This window comes from Stenella coeruleoalba (assembly GCF_951394435.1).
Source record: "Stenella coeruleoalba genome assembly, chromosome: 16".
Classification (NCBI taxonomy): domain Eukaryota; kingdom Metazoa; phylum Chordata; class Mammalia; order Artiodactyla; family Delphinidae; genus Stenella; species Stenella coeruleoalba.
Genome location: NC_137162.1, coordinates 11,226,038 through 11,244,320, shown reverse-complemented (window position 1 = coordinate 11,244,320; position 18,283 = coordinate 11,226,038). Strand labels below are relative to the sequence as shown.

Sequence of the window (18,283 nt, the reverse complement as noted above, 5' to 3'; positions counted from 1 at the left end):
ATATGCTGGTCATGATTCAGCATTTAACCATTTGACTTAACTACCTGCTGCGGGGGCTCAGCTGGAAGCAGAATATCTAACAGGTCCTCTACTGGTCTAGCTGGACATTGTCCTCCCCAAGGCCAGAGAAAGAAACACAATGGATTGTTATTTTCATCCTAGTGCCTAGGAGAGATTGGATGGTAAAGTGACAGTGGTGGCAACCTTGAGAAAAAGATGTTAGCTTTTGGTGCCCTTGAGGGTGGTTTTTGAATATGGAAAAATAAGTAGTTCTTCCTCAACCTTTTCAGTTCAGTTCAAGTCTAGCAATTTCTAATAAGTGCATACTTAATTCTAACCATTCCTAAGATTGAAAGATATGTACCCACTAAGGAAACTAGTATGTCACCTCACACAGTTTTGGACAACTGCCTTCTCAGCTTCTTTGAGCTGCTCAGTGAGCAGACCTTAATCTGGACTCTGTCAGGACCCACTGAACACTATGTTTATTGGGATGTGTTGTCAAAAACTCCACAGTGTCAAAAGGGATGTGTCACCCAGCCCTTGTCCTGAATTCAGGTTGGGCATTGTGCATTTCTTCATTTTTCTGTCTCTACACAGTCCTACCCAATTTGATGGCCTGATTGCATTGTATATATCATTGACTTTTATATAAATGTCTTTCCCATTTGACTCTAAAGACCTTGGACCTTGACGGAATATTGCATTTTTTCATATAATTCTTAAAATCCAGCTCTCGCAGATTTTAAAATGATCTCTGCCTGGCTTTGTCTATTTGATCACCACCTCTATCCTACTGATATCAGAGAAAGACAGGGCATAGGGTGCATACTGTAGACTTGAAGGAGGTGATTTCACAAATTTTAGAGAAAGAATAAGCACAATTTCCTGGTCACCAGAAGAAGGTCCCTAGTCAATGTAGGGAGGAAGGAAACGGAAGCATCTAAGGGATCCCAGAGAGGGTTGATTTTTGCTGACATAGCATTTGAATGGATAACCATCCATAAAGGAGGAAAGGAAAGGCACACAATCGATTACGACACTCTAAAGATAATGTCAGAAAGGTCAAATCTGAGAGTGATTTGAGATTTGAAGCAAAAATGCCAAGGACAAAAGGACATTTTTGTTTTGTTTTGAAACAAAAATGCCAAGGGCTTTCTACTGATAGCACTGCAAGGACAAAGACAGCTTGGGTTCAAGGGTAATGTTAGTCATACATTATGCTCTAGGGGGCGCTCAAGGACTATCCCTGCTCCAGGTACAGCTTTTTGGTGTGAGCCTGAACTGAAGGGGAACCCTCAGGTGGGCACAACAGCGCCTTTATTCTAGGAAGAAGAGATTGATTTGGGAGGGGTAAACGAATTTCATGTAAAATGGATTCTGACAAATCACTTTTCTCTTTTGTGAGTCGTTCTGTGACAGGTAAGAGCCAAATCCAACTACATGTTGGATCTGTTTCTTTTACTTTAACCTTTGCCTTCTGCTGCTTTGTTCACTAAAAGGATCCTGTCTCTACATAATGGCCTGCCTCAGGGAACACTGCCCCTCTGCCTGAATGTTAAACCAAAGTTCCTTTGTTCAGGGAAACATCCCAACCCTCTCCACCTGTGGATGGCTGCAAGAAAGAAGAACACATCCCCTCCCTGAGGCTGGCCATTCCAGGGGACATTTGCAAAACTTAACGGCCTTTTTACTTTACTTCCTCATCTCCTCCCCTTCAATGTGCTGTAAAAGAAACTGGCATCCAAACCCTGATAGGATGGTTATTTTGAGACTGTAGTCTGCCATCTCAGTCCGCTGGCTTTCTGAATAAAGTCGTATTCCTTGTCTCAACACCTCGTCTCCGATTTATTGGCCTGTTGCGCTGCGAGCAGAGTGAGTTTGGACTTGGTAGCATTTCTCCTTGTTCATTCTTCCTTTACCCTCTTTGATCTAATGCTGCTGGGTCAGTAGGCCTTGAGGATTGGGAGAAAAAGCATAGGACATCCACGGGCTCTGCTAGCCTTGGCCTGACATTGAAGGCATTGCTCTGATGTTGGTGCATTGCTCACCCAGGAGCTGGGGAAGGAGGTCAGATATGAACGTGGTGCTGCAGCCCTAGTCCGTGAAAAAGAGTGTGAAATTGTCAGTGTGTCTCTTGTACACATTCCCCAAGAAGCTGGAGGTGAGCTGGGACACAGAAAGGAGCTGGAAGTGATCTTGGGTGGCCTCTGCCTGCAGTAGCTTAAAGCAGGATTTGGTTCCCCATTCCCGGAGAGTGAAGTCAGGCTGCGGCTGTGAGAGTGCTGAATCCTAGCCACTAGACCGCCAGGGACAGTGGCCAGTGACAAGGCCCTGGTCCATTGGCTTTGTAGAAATGAATTTCCACAAAGAGACGGAAAGTAGTGAAACAAGTAAAGTGTTTATTAGGAGGAGAAAGAGTACGTGTGAATAAATACACACGGGCGGGCTCAGAGAGAGAGAGTCGCGTGCTCGTGGTAGTTTAAATCACTTACATGGAGCATTTCTTCTTCTGGGTTTCCTCTGGCCAATCATATTGCTTTGCCTGGCTCTGAGTCCATACTTAGTTTATCTCAGCGTCCTCCCCTGTGTGTACACACATCTCTCAGCCAAGATGGATTCTAGCAAAGAGTAGACCTATGGGTAAGTTGACATCACTTACTATGGGGTGGTGCCCCCTCCCTTTTTAGCCCTGAGGAGCCTTTCTGTGCATGTGTAGTCGCGAAGGTGAAGGTCTCGGCAGGGCTCAGCTCCACCTCACTCCTGCTACTGTTTTTATCTTGGAGTATCTGTCCACAGGGGACAAAATCCAGCTGCTCACCCTGGGGCCCATCTACCTCCTGCCTCAGAAAGACTCAAGGCATCAGGAACCTGCAATTTCTTTCCAAAAGAAACAACTAACTGCTCTGAGAGATGCATGTGGTGAATATAATTAACACGGGGGAAGTAGAATGGCTCTATTCTTATTTTGCATCTCTTCTCTCTTAAGGAAGAGGTTTTCAAAAACAATGGTAGAATACATACTGATAAAAAGGGAATCAAATCTAAGAGCCCGAGTTTCTCTAAATGATTTCAAGTATCTTGAGGCAAAGGAAATATTTTCCAGGGGATCTCCAAGTGGGGACACCCAACCACTGGGAGTGGATTTGAGGAATTGCAGTGTCAGAAGTTGGAAACCTACAAAATAGTTTTGAGTTTGAAAAAGGAAAGATGGCTTTTCTCCCCACGAATTATAGAATAGTGAGCTTGACAGTGGAAACCAGCCAAGATTCTAGAATAAATTATTAAGGGAATTACTTGTGACCACTTAGAACTAAAAATGATCAATAGTTAGTGTGGATTTCCCAAGAATAAATCAAATCTGATCTTATTTCCTTTTTTTCTAACAGTAGGCCCAGCTGTCAATTACCTAGTTAGAGTTGAAGGAGGCATCTGACAGGGACATAATCTCTGGACAGAACAGCATATTGTGTCAGGGCTGAGTATAATTAGGTGGATTCATAACAGAATCACTACTCAAAGGATATTGATTAATTACCTTGGTCTCCCTGTAGAAAGTTTCTAACGGCGGCTACAGGACATTGTCTAACATTTAGAAATGTTGTACTTGGCATTTTCATCCCAAAGCTCAAATGCTAGACTGCACAAATAGCAAAAGGAGGGAACATAATTTGAATAAAAGAATGATTTTGGAAAGATCCCATAGATTAAGCTATGAATCAAGACCAAAGGATTTAGTGCTGTGTTTTATATGTAGAGTAGGTCGTGGAAACAAATAAACCTAGAATGTTATAATGGCACATACAGAATAGATATTTCTTGTTCACGTAGCAGTCTGAGGTGGATGTCCATGGTTGGCCGATGACTGGTGAGGACCCAGGCTCCTTTCCTTTTGTGGCTCCTTCCATCCCTAAAGGCCTCATTCACATCTTTCCCTAGATGTACATCCAGAAGGAGAAGAGCATGCTGGTTTTTTTTAACTTTATGTTTTACTATGGAATATTTCAAACATATATAAAAGGAGGGAGATACTAAAGTTCATCCCCCATCCTCATCATTCCGATTCAACAATGATTGATTTAGGGCCACTCTTGTTTCTCTTGTCCAGATTCACGTTGATTTTTGGGGCAAGTTTACTTCGTAGATGGTGGTGTGTGTTTTGACTATTAATGATCATTTAAAGGCTTGTACATGGTGATATTCTATCTTTTCTTGCTCATTTGTTAGCCAGAGTTCCTCTTAAAAAAGAAACACTTCTCATTAGCTATTTGGTTATTCTGATGTCATACCTGTTTCTTAAATATGTTGACTTGTGTTTATAATATATTGGCTACGACTAAGTCATGTGGCCACACCTAGCTGTAAGGGAGTCCGGGAAATGTAATCTAGCTGTATGCCTGGGAAAAAGAGGAAATGGATATTGACCAATAGCTAGCAGTCTCTCCTGCAATTACAGAAACAAAGTGAAATCTGTCAGTGCTATACTGGGTTGGCCAAAAAGTTCGTTCCGGTTCTCCCAACATCTTACAGAAAAACCCGAACGAACTTTTTGGCCAAACCAATATTTAAGGTCCATAAATCCTGCTGCCCCATTTAGAATGGGATGGACATGGCTTGGCAGCAACAAAGATGGAAAAGACTCAGAGGAGGTGGTTGACCTCTTTTACTAGCTGCCAGAAGAGCTGGGTGCACCAGTAGCAACAGTTTATTACACTTGGGGAGTTGTTGACGAACCACACAGTTGCTGTGAAGGCAGTCAGGACGGTTGGCAGAGCTGGGGATACTTAATCCAAAGACTCAGATGGGACTTGAGAGGATTCTGAAGGGCTGTTTTCTAGAAAAGGGATTAGGCTGGATCTGAGTGGACCTAAGGTTGAACCAGAAGTATTGGGGAAGAATTACACGGAAGCAGATTATGGTTGGATATAGGATACTTTTCGCTTATTTGCTATGATTCATTGTAATTATGGCAGAATGAGCTGCCTTGGAGAGACTGCGGCTTCTTGGTCCGAGGTGGGTGTGAGGAGAGATTGGGGCACCACTTGACAGAGATGCAGGCGGGGAGCTCAAGAACACGTGGTTGTGCTTCTCCCCAGAGAGGCTGAAGATCAGATGAGCTCTGGGAAGTCTCGTGTGTGTTAACTGAGCAGAACTGCATGGGGTATGCCGTCCGTGGGCAAGATTTTATATTTAATCATTCCATTTGAGGTGATTTTTTTTTCTTATAGAAAGCAATTATTGTTTAACTTTTGAGTGAACTTTTTACTTAAAGAAAAAAATTGGGGAGGGTGTTCAAAATGTACTTGATAGCCAGTTTTTTTTTTTTAATTTATTTATTTTATTTATTTTTGGCTGCTTTGGGTCTTCATTGCTGCGTGTGGGCCCTCTCCAGCTGTGGTGAGTGGGGGCTGCTCTTCGCTACAGTGCACGGGCTTCCCACCGCAGCGGCCCCTTCTGCTGCGGAGCACAGGCTGTAGGCGCGCGGGCTTCAGTAGTTGTGGCTCGTGGGCTCTAGGTTGTGGTGCCCAGGCCTAGCTGCTCCATGGCACGTGGGATCCTCCCGGACTGGGGCTCGAACCCGTGTCCCCTGCACTGGCAGGCGGACTCTCAACCACTGCACCACCAGGGAAGCCCAATAGCCAGTTATTTTTGAGTGTTACCTCAACGGTCATTTGCTTATTCATTTCTGCTTCATGGAGCAAACCTAAGTGCCCGCTCTGTACTACGTTCAGGGAACAAAGGTGGATAACAGGTGGGACTCACTCTTTAAGATTTCAGTTGGAGAGGCAGATGTACACAGGTGTAAAGGTGCTTTCATGTGGAGAGGAGAAAGGATGAACCAGGTGGGCTGGGATATGTGGGGAGGTCCAGGGGATGTCCAGGGATTCCCCTGGAATCATTCAGGGGAGATGACATAATAAAACCTCGAAGGCTCAGTAGGAGTTAATCAGGGCAGGGGAAGGACATCCCCCGGGAGTCCCTTCTCTGGGGACAACTTGAGGAAAGGGAGTGAAGATGTGAGTGTGACATTTTTGGGACATGGTTGTCCAGGAGCATGACTGGGACTTGCACTGGTTGGACTGAAGTGAGACTGGAGGGCTGGCAGGGATCTGGACCCGGTGGGTTGCAGAAACCGTGCTGAAGACTGGGGATTCTTCATGAAGACTTTTTACTCAATCCTTTAGGTGAAGGAACCCTGTAGGAGGACCCTGAGCTGGGCATCGCCACCCCCGATCCTGGGTCCTGCTTGCAGTCATCAACCATCTGAGCGCACACAGCCCACTTTCCTGTGCTCAGCCTGCATCTGCAGGACAGGGAGGATGAATTATGAGAAATATGGTGGCTGGTTTGAAGTCAGATAGCCTGCGCTCGAATCCTGCCTCCAACTCGTATTAGCTGTTATTTAACCTATGTGCCACTTAATTGGTAAAATGGGAATAATAATGGTACCAACCCAAGAGGGGGTTATTGTGAGAATTAAATGAGAAAATCCTTGTAAAGTGGTTACTTTTTACACTGCTCGGATTTCACTGGGTATTCATTGTCAACACCTGGTAGATGTTACTTACACTAAGTAATTAATGGTAACAGGTACCGTTTCTGGTCACACAACAGGGTGGGGCAGCAGTTTCCAAGCTGGTGTGGAGGAGTCTCGGATTCTTAGACACACCAAGGGGCTGCCCAAGGGGAAGCACGTGGGCAGAGTGTGGCACCTCCCTCTGCAGTTATTAGAGAAACACCTCTTTTACCTGTTTTAAATACTAGGCTCAAGTAACATGTGAAAAGTCAGTTGCCAACGTACCTTAGAAAACCATTGTACTAGATGATATCTAGGTTTCCTGCTGGCTTTAAAATTCTATGATTTAAAATCAAAAGAGGATAAGTTACCTTTTCCTCCTCAGTTCCTGTTTATAAATTTTTCTGTCTGCTTCGGTCTGTTTCCTTCCTTGCTACTGTTCACTCTTCTGGCTCTCACTGCCCCTTTCCCCAGAATATCTCCTTTTAAAAGTATTTCTTCATCCTATAGTTACAATTACCCTGAGGACCTTTACGTCAACCTTCTGATAAAATCCATTTCCACAAAGATGTTCATATCTGATAACAACTAGGTGTTTGTTTTCACCTCTTAAAAGAGGAGGTCTGGAGAGGCAATGCTTCTCCCCAAAGGAGTGAGTCCCTAATGGGGGATTTGCAGACTCAGACTTGGGTGGGGGGGTGTTTGGGCACAGAATAGCCTTTCAAATTTCAGCCTACCAGCAGCTGGTGCCTCAGTTGGGATTTGTCCTTTTTTCCACCAAGGGTCCCGTGTGTGCAGAGGGTGTGTATGATCCAGGTGTCAGTGTTTACTGTAGGGAGAAGCTCTGAGCCCCATTTAATCAAGTGTCTGATTGTGTTCCCCAAATTCTTACTGTGGAAGAAAATGTCAACTACTAGAATGTCCAGGAGAGTACAACTGTCCTCAGTACACTCCAGCTTCAAGCCCACTGATTATGCTGGTTGTACTTATGGGTGTGCCGTTCTTTCCGAAGTAGGTCCTGGGCCAAGGACTCAGGCAGAAGTGATTCATGAAGATGTGCCCCTGGGAGCAGGAGCTTTGCTGCCTTTGCGCGTGCCTTGCTTTGCTGGGAATGTACTGGTTAATCCACGTTCCTCAAGTAAGAACCGTCAGTCTTCTGTGCCTTAGTTTTCCCATGTGTAAAAAGGAATGGTGAGCTGCAAAGTTTCTTCAAGGACTGCAGTTCTGCTTCTAATATTACGTCTGAGCAGGAAACACACTGTACTAAGGGAATTTCATTGTCCACTTTCTAGAAGGGGAAGAAGCCAGATAAACTGTAATTGAATGACAGATCTAATAATAACAACGACCTATTGATTACCTGGAACTATGCTAGGCATTTTATACAGATCATTTCTGGTTTAAATCACGGCTTTACTGAGATATAATTTACATACCGTACAATTCATCCATCTACAGTGTAAGATTCAATGATTTTTTAGTATATTCACAGATAGGTACAGCCATCACCATAGTTGTTCTTTTTTTTTTTTTTTGCGGTACGCAGGCCTCTCACTGCTGTGGCCTCTCCCGTTGCGGAGCACAGGCTCCGGACACGCAGGCTCATTGGCCATGGCTCACGGGCCCAGCCACTCCACGGCATGTGGGATCTTCCCAGACCGGGGCACGAACCCATGTCCCCTGCATCGGCAGGCGGACTCTCAACCACTGCGCCACCAGGGAAGCCCACCATAGTTGATTTTAGCTATCATCCCTCCAGCTCTCATCCTCCCCAGTCCTAAGAACCACAAATCTTTGTCTCATAGAACTTCCTATTCTGGACATTTCATATAAAGGGAATCATAAGATACATGGCCTTTTGGGCTGTGTTGGGTCTTCATTGCTGCTCACAGGCTTTCTCTAGTTGCGGAGAGCGGGGGCTACTCTTCGTTGCAGTGCGCGGGCTTCTCATTGCAGTGGCTTCTCTTGTTGTGGAGCACGGGCTCTAGGTGCACAGGCTTCAGTAGTTGTGGCGCGTGGGCTCAGTAGTTGTGGCACGCGGGCTCTAGAGCCTAGGCTCAGTAGTTGTGGTGCACGGGCTTAGTTGTTCTGCGGCGTGTGGAATCTGCCCGGACCAGGGCTCGAACCCACGTCCTCCACATTGGCAGGTGGATTCTTAACCACTGCGCCACCAGGGAAGTCCCTACTTCATTGCTTTTCATTGCTGAATAATATCCCAATGTTTGTATATACCACATTTTGTTTATCTGTTCATCAGGTGAAGGAGATTTGGGTTGTTTCTACTTTTTTGGCTATTTTGAATAAAACTGCTGTAAATATTCATATACAAGTCTTTGTGTGGGTAGACACCTAGGAGTGGAATTGCTGAGTCATATGGTAACTTTTATGTTTACAAATATCATTTATGATTCTCCTAAGAATCCTGTAAAGCAGGAATTATTATTTCCATTTTACTGATGCTAAAACTGAGTCTGGAGGAGGTTAAGCATCTTGTCAATGAAACACAGGTAGGAAGTGGCTAAGTCTGGATTTGAACCACAATCTTTCCAATTCCAAAGCCTGGGGTTCTTTCCACTGTACTCCGTAGCCAAGGCTTAGCTCTGTTTCTGGTTTGCATGTGTTGATGTAGGAAGGCTACCATGAGCCTGTGGAATCAGCTTCCTACATGTGGCTCTCACTTCCTTCAAATCACAGGGCTGTTTCTGCTAGGAAGCCCATGGTGTAAAGTCCAACAGGAACTGGACTTGCATGGAATTCTCTCTCGACGGTGACATTTAGGTGTTTAAAACATGACTGGACCACCACCTAAAGTGTAGATGCTTTCCTTACGAATATCCAAGTTGCAAGTTGCCCATCGCCGACTGTTGATTGCATTTTCATCCTGTCCTTTCTTCTTTCCCCCATCAGTTCTGGTCCAGCAGCCGCTACGCCCTGACTAGAGGAAGAAAATGTCATGGAAGAAAATGTCAACTACTGGCATGTCCAGGAGAGTACAACTGTCCTCAGTACACTCCAGCTTCAAGCCCAGTGATTATTCTGGTTGTACCTATGGGTGTGCCGTTCTTTCCGAAGTAGGTCCTGGGCCTACTGACGGTTCTTACTTGAGGAACGTGGATTAACCAGTACATTCCCAGCAAAGCAAGGCAAGTGCAAAGGCAGCAAAGCTCCTGCTCCCAGGGGCACATCTTCATGAATCACTTCTGCCTGAGTCCTTGGCCCAGGACCTACTTCGGAAAGAACGGCACACCCATAAGTACAACCAGAATAATCACTGGGCTTGAAGCTGGAGTGTACTGAGGACAGTTGTACTCTCCTGGACATTCCAGTAGTTGACATTTTCTTCCACAGTAAGAATTTGGGGAACACAATCAGACACTTAATTAAATGGGGCTCAGAGCTTCTCCCTACAGTAAACACTGACACCTGGATCATACACACCCTCTGCTCCACTGCTGCCGCCAGATTGTTACTACAATAACATGCACCTCTGACAATTCCTGGCAGCTTTGTGTGCTTCTTGTTGAGTCATTCTGATTTCCAAGTCTGCAGAGCACGCAGCAGATGGCATGGAGACACTGACTCCATAATTGTGTGTTCAGGAGTCACTGAACAGAGGTTCCAGTCATAGGAGCAAAGCTAGATACTATGTGTGGGGCAATTTCAGAGGTGAAAATATTTAACTACATTGATTTTTTCCCTCCAGAATATTGCTATGTGTAAACAAGTCATTTTGCTAAAAAAACTTAAAAAAAAACCTCATAATGATACTTTACATTTATTTATCATAGTGCCCCTCTCTAAGGAGCCAGCTGCTTTGCTAATATTTAGGACCATTAATTCTACGGGCTGAGGCAGGGAGCAGACAGGATTATTAGGCAACCTTATTTTCACTATGAAATTTATATGAGATAAGGAAAATTTACATAAGACTCTCCCAACACAATCATTTTAGCATTTTGATGCAGTTCCTTCCAATCTTTTTTTCTTTATGCACAGGATTAAAAACAAATCTAGTTCATACTGTGTACACAATTTTATATCACCTCATGGCTTATTATAATTATGCAATATCACATGTATTATAATTTCCCCCATGTTTTTACATTATTTTAATGACCATTTTAAGAGGTGCCAACACTTGATCAAATATGATTTCTTTTATTATTTGCCTGCATCAGACATTTAGATTGTTCTTGTGCATTAAAGTCATCTCCTTAGGAGGAATTCCCAGAGGTAGAATTTAGAGGGATCTCTAATATCTATTGCCAAGGACAATAGATATCCAAGGACAGCTGATTTGTTCACTCTTCTCTGGGCAGGACGGGAGTGCTGGTTTCAGCACGTCTTCACCAGCCTAGCCTGGCTGGTGTTGGAAAGTTCAAGTGCAGGGGGTGAAGTCGTGCTCAAAGAGAAGATAAAAACTGTCCTGCATCTCTGGGGAGGGTGTCCTGGGAAGGCAGGAAACATCTTTAGGAGGGGGAAATTGGGATACGTGTATAATAAAAAGCAATTTGTATCAATTATGCTAGAGGAAAGACTGAACGCTTCCTATTCTCCCTGTAGAAATTGATGGAAAATTCTCCCTGTTGAAATTGTCTTGTGGAAAAGTGAACAAGGACTATGCAGCCAGCAATGGAGGAAAATAGGATTGTAGACATACAGCAGGCAGTTAGCTAATAAAAAATGTGGTTTTATAAATGGGTTCTGGCTGGTTTCCAGCTTTTAAAAATTCATAATCTGTCATTTCTTTTCTCATTCTAAATATCCAGTTTTGTACTGAATTTTGTGTTTGCATTTTTTAATTGTGGTAAAAAACATAACATAAACTCTACCCTCTTAACAAATTTTTAAGTGTACAGTACTGTATTGTTAACCATATGCACCTTGTACAATGTATTGGCATTTAAAAAATTATTTTTCTTGAAGAAGGTTCCCCAAATTGTATACGTATAAGGCTTACAAACCTAAATCCATTCCTGTTCTCAGACTTTCCTCCAAGAGGCGCCTTTTTTTTTCTTCTGTGCCGTGTGGCATGAGGGATCTTAGCTCCCCAACCAGGGATCAAACCCGTACCCCCTGCATTGGGAGCGCGGAGTGTTAACCACTGGACCGCCAGGGAAGTCCCCCAAGTGGCACTTTGAAAACAACGTATTTCTTTATATTTTCCTTTCTTTTCTCTTCTTTTTTTCAAGAACAGTTTTATTGAGATATAATTCACATACTATATGTTCACTCTTTTAAAATATGCAGTTCAATGGCTTTGGTATTTTCACAGAATTGTGCAAGTATCATATGACAATCTCTAGGACACCTTCGTTACCTTCCTACTAGAGAAACTCTATACCCATTAGTAGTCACGGCCCATTTCCCTCTCCCCCGGGAACCACGAATCTAATTTCTGTCTCTGTGAATTTCCCTATTTTGGACATTTCATATAAATGGAATCATATAATATGTGGTCATTTGTGACTGGCTTCTTTCACTTAGCATAATGTTTTCAAGGCTTTTCATGTTGCAGCATGTATCAGTACTCCATATTTTAAAATTACTGAATAATATTCCATTGTTTGGATACATCACATTTTGTTCGTCCATTAATCAGTTGGTGGATATTTGGGTTGTGTTCACCTTTTGGATATTATGAATAAAATTGCTATGAACATTTGTGTGCAATTCTTTGTGTGGACATATGTCTTCATTTCTCTTGAGTAGATATCTCAGAGTGGAATTGTTGGTTATATGGTAACTGCATATTTAATATTTTGAGGAACGTCCAGACTATTTTCCAAAGTGGCTGTACCATTTTAAATACGACCTCATCAATTCTCGCCAACACTTGTTATTGTCTGTCTTTCTGAATTTAGCCGTATCGGTGGATATGGAGTGGTTATCTCCCTCCATATTTAATTGGTATTTAATTTACACACTGCATCTGTTTTAATGTCATTAATACATGGAGGGGCTTCCATTACACCAAGATTGTAGGGTTAAGAACATATACATTCATAAGTGGATCTGGATACTTATAAGTTTAACATATAAATAAATTTAAACTTGTGTTTAAACCTTCTTTGAGTCATTGGCTTGATTCGTTAAAACTCAAACTATATTCTTGATTTACTGTATTCTTATAGTTTTAAACATCCAGAAAATATGTAAACCATTTTTTACATTTCATTGCAAGACAGTCTTTTTGAGCAGGGGCTATTCCACCCACCCCCACCGAAATTTCCAGCCCAGTACATTTTCTTTTCATTAGTACCAATTTCATAGGAGTGTTGTAAGGATTAAATAGACTATGCACATCAAATGCGTAACATAGTAAGTCTTCAACAAATATTCACTAAAAAAACCCAGATAGGACGTGCCTGTTGTGAGGAGAGAGATTTCATTTCAGGTCAGTTCCTAGTCTTTTGCACCCAGATTATATCAACTACGTTGAAATAGGAAGTAGTTCTATAGACTCCCTCCCATGGTTGGTTTGTTTCATTGGTTGGGGTCTAAACATCATCTGAGTGATTTCAGTCCTTAATTTCTCTGATTAACTAAGTTCCCCAGAGCTGGAAAGCCTGCAGCTATAAAATCCCCACTTGCTGCCTGGCGTCCTAGTCACCCTCTAAAAATTTCTTGAGCTGGAAGAATTATTGGGCTTCTCGTGGGGAGTACTTTTTGCAGCCTGTGTGGGAACACTGCCTACGTCTTCTGAGTCTTTTGCTTTCTGAAGACTAACTGTCAGCTCTATTGCTCAATAAAATGAATCTTCCAGCCAAACTTTCCTGCAAAGGCAGTAAGCCAAACATCACCTTTAATGATCCTCAAACTATAAAAATCCAACAATACCCATGTTGAAACAGTGAGGAAAAACTAAAAAACTTGGTTGGTATTCTTTTGAAAGGGCATGCACATACTCCTGTTCAAAAGAAATCTTGGTTTCAGCATTCAAATGTACACTCTCCAAATTAAACTTGTAAATGCTCTAAAACTGGTCATTATTTGTTGATTACATTCCATGGGCAGAGCCCTGTACTAGCTTTACTAAGAGGGTTAGAGAGATGTAGGTTGTATAAAAACAATGGAATCTTGTGATCTTGGCTTGCAGAAAATCATGTGTGAAAAATAACAGCTAGGCAGAAAAACATAAATGAAGACAATTCAAATCTTTACCCAGTCTCTTGAGAAATGTCAAAGGGGTGAGGAGAGTCTTGATGTGCAGTGAGACTTCTTAAAAATCCTTTTAAAATATTTCTTTCACTCACAGTTTTTCTTATACCAGATGGTGGCTCCTGAAAAGCCTCTCTGTCCTTCCTCTTTCTATGTCCTCAGACCTTTCCTGGAAATCAAGTGCAATGCACTGCTTCCCTTATCCCAGTGTTTCCCACTACGGCCGTCCTAAGCATCTCTTCTCTCCCCTCAGTGTTTCGTCCCTCCTGTTCACTTCCCCTTTTACCTGGTCCTTCTTATAGATGTTGGTCTCCAAATATGATCCCAAGGGACCATGCTTCTGGTATTATGCCCGGTGTGGGCTCTTCTTCTTAAATCAGAGCTCGCCCCGTTGCTCACGTATAATCAATAGAAATGTTGCTGATTGCTTTTGAGGCTGGGTCAGACAAAGCCTTGCAGCTTCTGCCTTGGTTTCATGAAAAATCTTATTATGAGGGAAACCAGCTGTAAAGGGTTAAATAATGTCCCTTAAAAACTCATGTCCACCCAGAAATTACTTGGAAATAGGGTCTTTGCAGATGTAACTAGTTAAGGATATCTAGATGATACCATCCTGGATTTAGTTAGATTGGGTCCTAAATCCACTGGTCTCCGTATAAGACAAGAGGACACAGAGAGACACAGAGAAGAAAGCCACGTGAAGATGGAGGCAGAGATTGGAGTGATGCCCACTGAGGAACTCTGAGGATTGCTGACAGACCCTGAGGGCTGAATGATCCTTTCCTTCATTTACTTCTGTATTTATTTCAGAAGTACCAGGTATTTGACCGAGATGTTTTGCAGCTGCGCTTTTAGAGCTTTGCAGTGGTCAACTGCCCCAAACCTGCGCTGACTTGACCACAGGAACGCACCTGCACGACTGCGCATGCCCCGGCAGCCCCGGGCCGTCTCCGCCCTTGTCTAGAGCCCTGGAGGCGGGCCTGCCTCCTACCCCTTACAATTCCCTTACTCCCCTCCCTTCTGGGAGAAGGTGTTTTTAAAGCAGAAGCCCTCCCTTCTCCATTCCTTGATCAGTGAATAAAGTTTCCGCTGTGCTGTACCCAACCCGGTGTCGCTGGATTGACATTTGTGACTCTGGGCAAAGGAACCAGTGAGGGGGTCACTGACCCTTTGGGGATTGTAGCCACCACAAGTTACAAAGAGGCAAGGAGGTCTTAATCTTTCAGAGCCTCCGGAATGAAATTCTATCGTTTAAGCCAGCTGCCATTTACGGCAATTTGTTACGACAGCCCCGGGAAACAACCCCGAGCAAAGGGCTCCCTGCCCAACGCGCATTTGGCACCAGCTTTTGAGAAAGGAAGAAGCTTCCTGGTGAGGTCCACCGCCAAGGAGACAGGAGGCCCAGCTCAAATCTGTGTCCCCGGTCGAAAGATGAGGTGGATATTTAAGGGTTAGGGTTTGGGGGCGGTGAATCAAGGAAAAACGCAGTTGTTTACAAAGTTTAACGAAGTGACGGCGTTCTGGCGCTCAGGTGCAAGCAGGCGGCATGTTTCTTTCTGGGGCACATGTGCTCCTTCATGGGGTCTTGGTATGAAACACGCGGTGGAAATCCGGGCTGTGACGTCAGAAGGCCGCCCGTCCCGCGGGCAAGTCTGTTCTGCGCAGACTCGGGTCAGCCATCTTGGCTTCAACTGGTTCCGGCCGGTTTTGTCCTGGTATAAGCGGAGGCGTTTTGGAGCAGATGCTTCCTTTTCTGCTCTCCTGGAATACGTGCTCAAGAATTTCTGGTAGTCACCCGTTTCTTCAACCCTGTGGGGCACGGTTTAAGGACACCAGCTGTCATGTAAGCAGTCACACTGTCCGGAGACCACAATGCCCTGAGGAGGTCCAGGCTGGTTGGGTGTAGTCAGGTGCCCGGCTGGGCAGCCACCGGCTGTGGGCAGGAACCAGTCACATGAACATCTGTCCCAGTGAACCCTTCAGCCAACCCCAGCGAACATCTGATTGCAACTGTGTGAGAGACCGAAGTAAGAGCAGCCGGATGGAGTCAGGTGAATGAATGCATAGGACTGTGAGAAGTAATGCCACAGACAGTGGTTTGAAGCCGTTTGATTCTGTGGTGGTTTGTTACATAGCCAAGCTCTTGATACAGGACCTTCCCACTGACCACTGCCTCCTGGAAATGGGGTTCATCTCTCCTCATCTTTCTCCTGAGAATCAGCTGTCACGCCCCTCTGCCCCCACCAGCCGGAACTCAGGTGAGTAACATTTTCTGCCTCTTCCCACGTCCATGATAGACGGGTTCGTCTCTTCAGGTTTACAGCCGGATTGTGGGGCAAACCTAATTTAAGAATGCTGTTTACAGTTCTTTCTAAGCATCGTGATAACAAATTGAAAATTACGTGCAACACAAATACGGAGAAGACACATGGTAAAGATGAGGAAGAGGCCCCTCTGGGAGGAGTCTCTGAGTTTTGAAGGAGGTACTGGGTTTGAATAGGAGCAGCTGGGAGGGCATTTCAGAATGGGAATAGGTGTGGGTAGTAAGCAGCGTTGCTTCCTTTGAGGAGCAGACTGAAGGGAAGTCCGTCGGACTCCGAGTGGCTGCCATGGCCATGCCCTCTTGGAGGAGATTGGGCCACAGGAAGTTCTCTGTATGCAGATTCCCGCGTTGTGCCACGTGAACTGGCTACTAGGCTTTCACGCCAACCTGAGTTCCTCACCCTCAGCGGTCCACAGATGGCCTTAGCCTGGGTGAGCAACCTAAAATTGTGTGCAGAATTTTCTATTTCCCTTCCCATGTTTTTCTGGTAGGAGTATCTATACTTTTATCACATTCATAAAGGAAGTGGGGCTTGACCCTGAAAGATAATAACCAGGATTTCAGGAAACAGAATGAGAGATACAGCATACACAAATGAACTTTTATGAAAATGCACATATAATTATGATAGGCATTTTGCAAGGACACACACACAGAAAAGATGCACATTAAACAGTTTAGAGTGGTTGCCTCTGGTGGTGGCAGGGAGCCTGGAAACGGGAGTGTGGTCTGGAGATAAAGGAGGAAGAAAAGAACCAGTGTGTAGGCCAATGGTGGCCTTTCAAGTGACCTGGCTCAAGAACTTTGGCCAATAGGGCACTCTGTGTTGGAAGTTACAAATTGACAAATGGAACTCTTTCTCCAGGGACGTTTTTAACGTGAGACGTGGAGAGCAGCATAAATGGAGGCACTCGTGGAGTGAGAGCTGGGTGTGGAGGAGCCCTGAGGAGGGAGAGTGAAATGCCCAAGGTCGCGAGGCCCCTCCACAAGACCACCAGAGTCGAGAGTCAAAGCCAAACGGCAAGGGTCATTTATTGCAGGTTCGAACCTGGACCTCCGCACACTCGTTGCCGGTGACGCTAAGAGGTCCTGGCGGAGTTTAGTACAGCTCTTTTATAGACCGGTACAAACATAGTCGCCGATTGGTTGACTTTTAAACAAAGACACTAGTCGCCGATTGGTTGACTTTTAAACAGAGACACTAGTCGCCGATTGGTTGACTTTTAAACAGAGACACTAGTCGCCGATTGGTTGACTTTTAAACAGAGACACTAGTCGCCGATTGGTTGACTTTTAAACAGAGACACTAGTCGCCGATTGGTTGACTTTTAAACAGAGACACTAGTCGCCGATTGGTTGACTTTTAAACAGAGACACTAGTCGCCGTCTGATTGGTTGGACGGTTGCGGGGGGGGGGGTCAGCAAGCGTAATTACAGAAGCGAGAGCGGCTGGTTAAGTTTCGGTTTCCTGAGGTTTTGTTTCTCAATTGGAAATACTTAGGGCGGGGCCATGGTCGCAAAAAGAAATAGTGCAAACAGGAGGACTGATGCAACCCTAGCAGTGCTGCGGCCTCCACCAGCCCAACGGCAGGGCGGCGGGAGGCTGTGCGCCCAACTTCAGGCGGCGCTCCCAAATGTGGCAAGCCCAGCGCCGCGCCCTGGAATGGTCCTTTTTCGACCCTTCTCCTCCGGAAAGAACAGAAAAGAAATTCCAGGAAAAGCACAAATTGAATGCAGGGCGTCAACTCAGTCCTATTCCCACCAAAGTAGAACATAGCCCCCTCAAGAGCAGGCGACCGCCTCTGCTGAGCTAACAGGATGCATGGGCTGCCAGAGCTGCTCTTGGGTCACCACAGTGGCTTGAGCTAGTGCAGAGGAGAAGCTGCCTCATTATGCCTCCTTCAGAGCAGTCTTGCTGCAGATCTGGGAATGCCAGTGAGGCTCGGAGGACTTCCCTTCCAGGTCACTCCCAGACAGCAGCAGTGGAAGTGATGCTCAGGTGGTGAGAAGACTGTGAGCCTGTGAGTGTAGGAAGGGTCCTGGGGCCTCAGGAAGTCCAATGCCCTGTGATGTAGTCTCAGCCTGTTTCTGTGTCCCCGAGCCTTGGCCAGCCATGGGGCAAGGTGCTCGTTCATGCCCCCTGGGCTAATGTGGCTGGTTAGAATGCAGCGGGCTGAGTGGCTGCGGAAATAATAGCTGTTTTCTCTGGCTCCCCCAAGCAGCACATCAGCTCGCTGTTGGCAGGAGGTCTGGGGCAATGTTGTAAAATGTGCTCCAGGTTG

General features: G+C 44.9%; 1 protein-coding gene across 3 annotated transcripts in view; it reads left to right on the top strand.

Moving 5' to 3' along the window:
• Nucleotides 1-1,353: 1,353 nt before the first annotated feature.
• The window catches only part of PLPP4 (phospholipid phosphatase 4), a 491,600-nt gene continuing 474,670 nt past the window's right edge, over nucleotides 1,354-18,283 (top strand). Inside the window, exons 1-2 of one of the 3 annotated variants that reach the window (XM_079900493.1) lie at nucleotides 14,452-15,729; nucleotides 15,831-15,936. The gene's annotated coding sequence lies outside the window, so the exon portion shown is untranslated. Of the gene's footprint in view, nucleotides 1,423-14,451; nucleotides 15,937-18,283 lie in introns of those variants that run through there. The other 2 variants (XM_079900497.1, XM_079900491.1) reach the window with 2 other exon arrangements.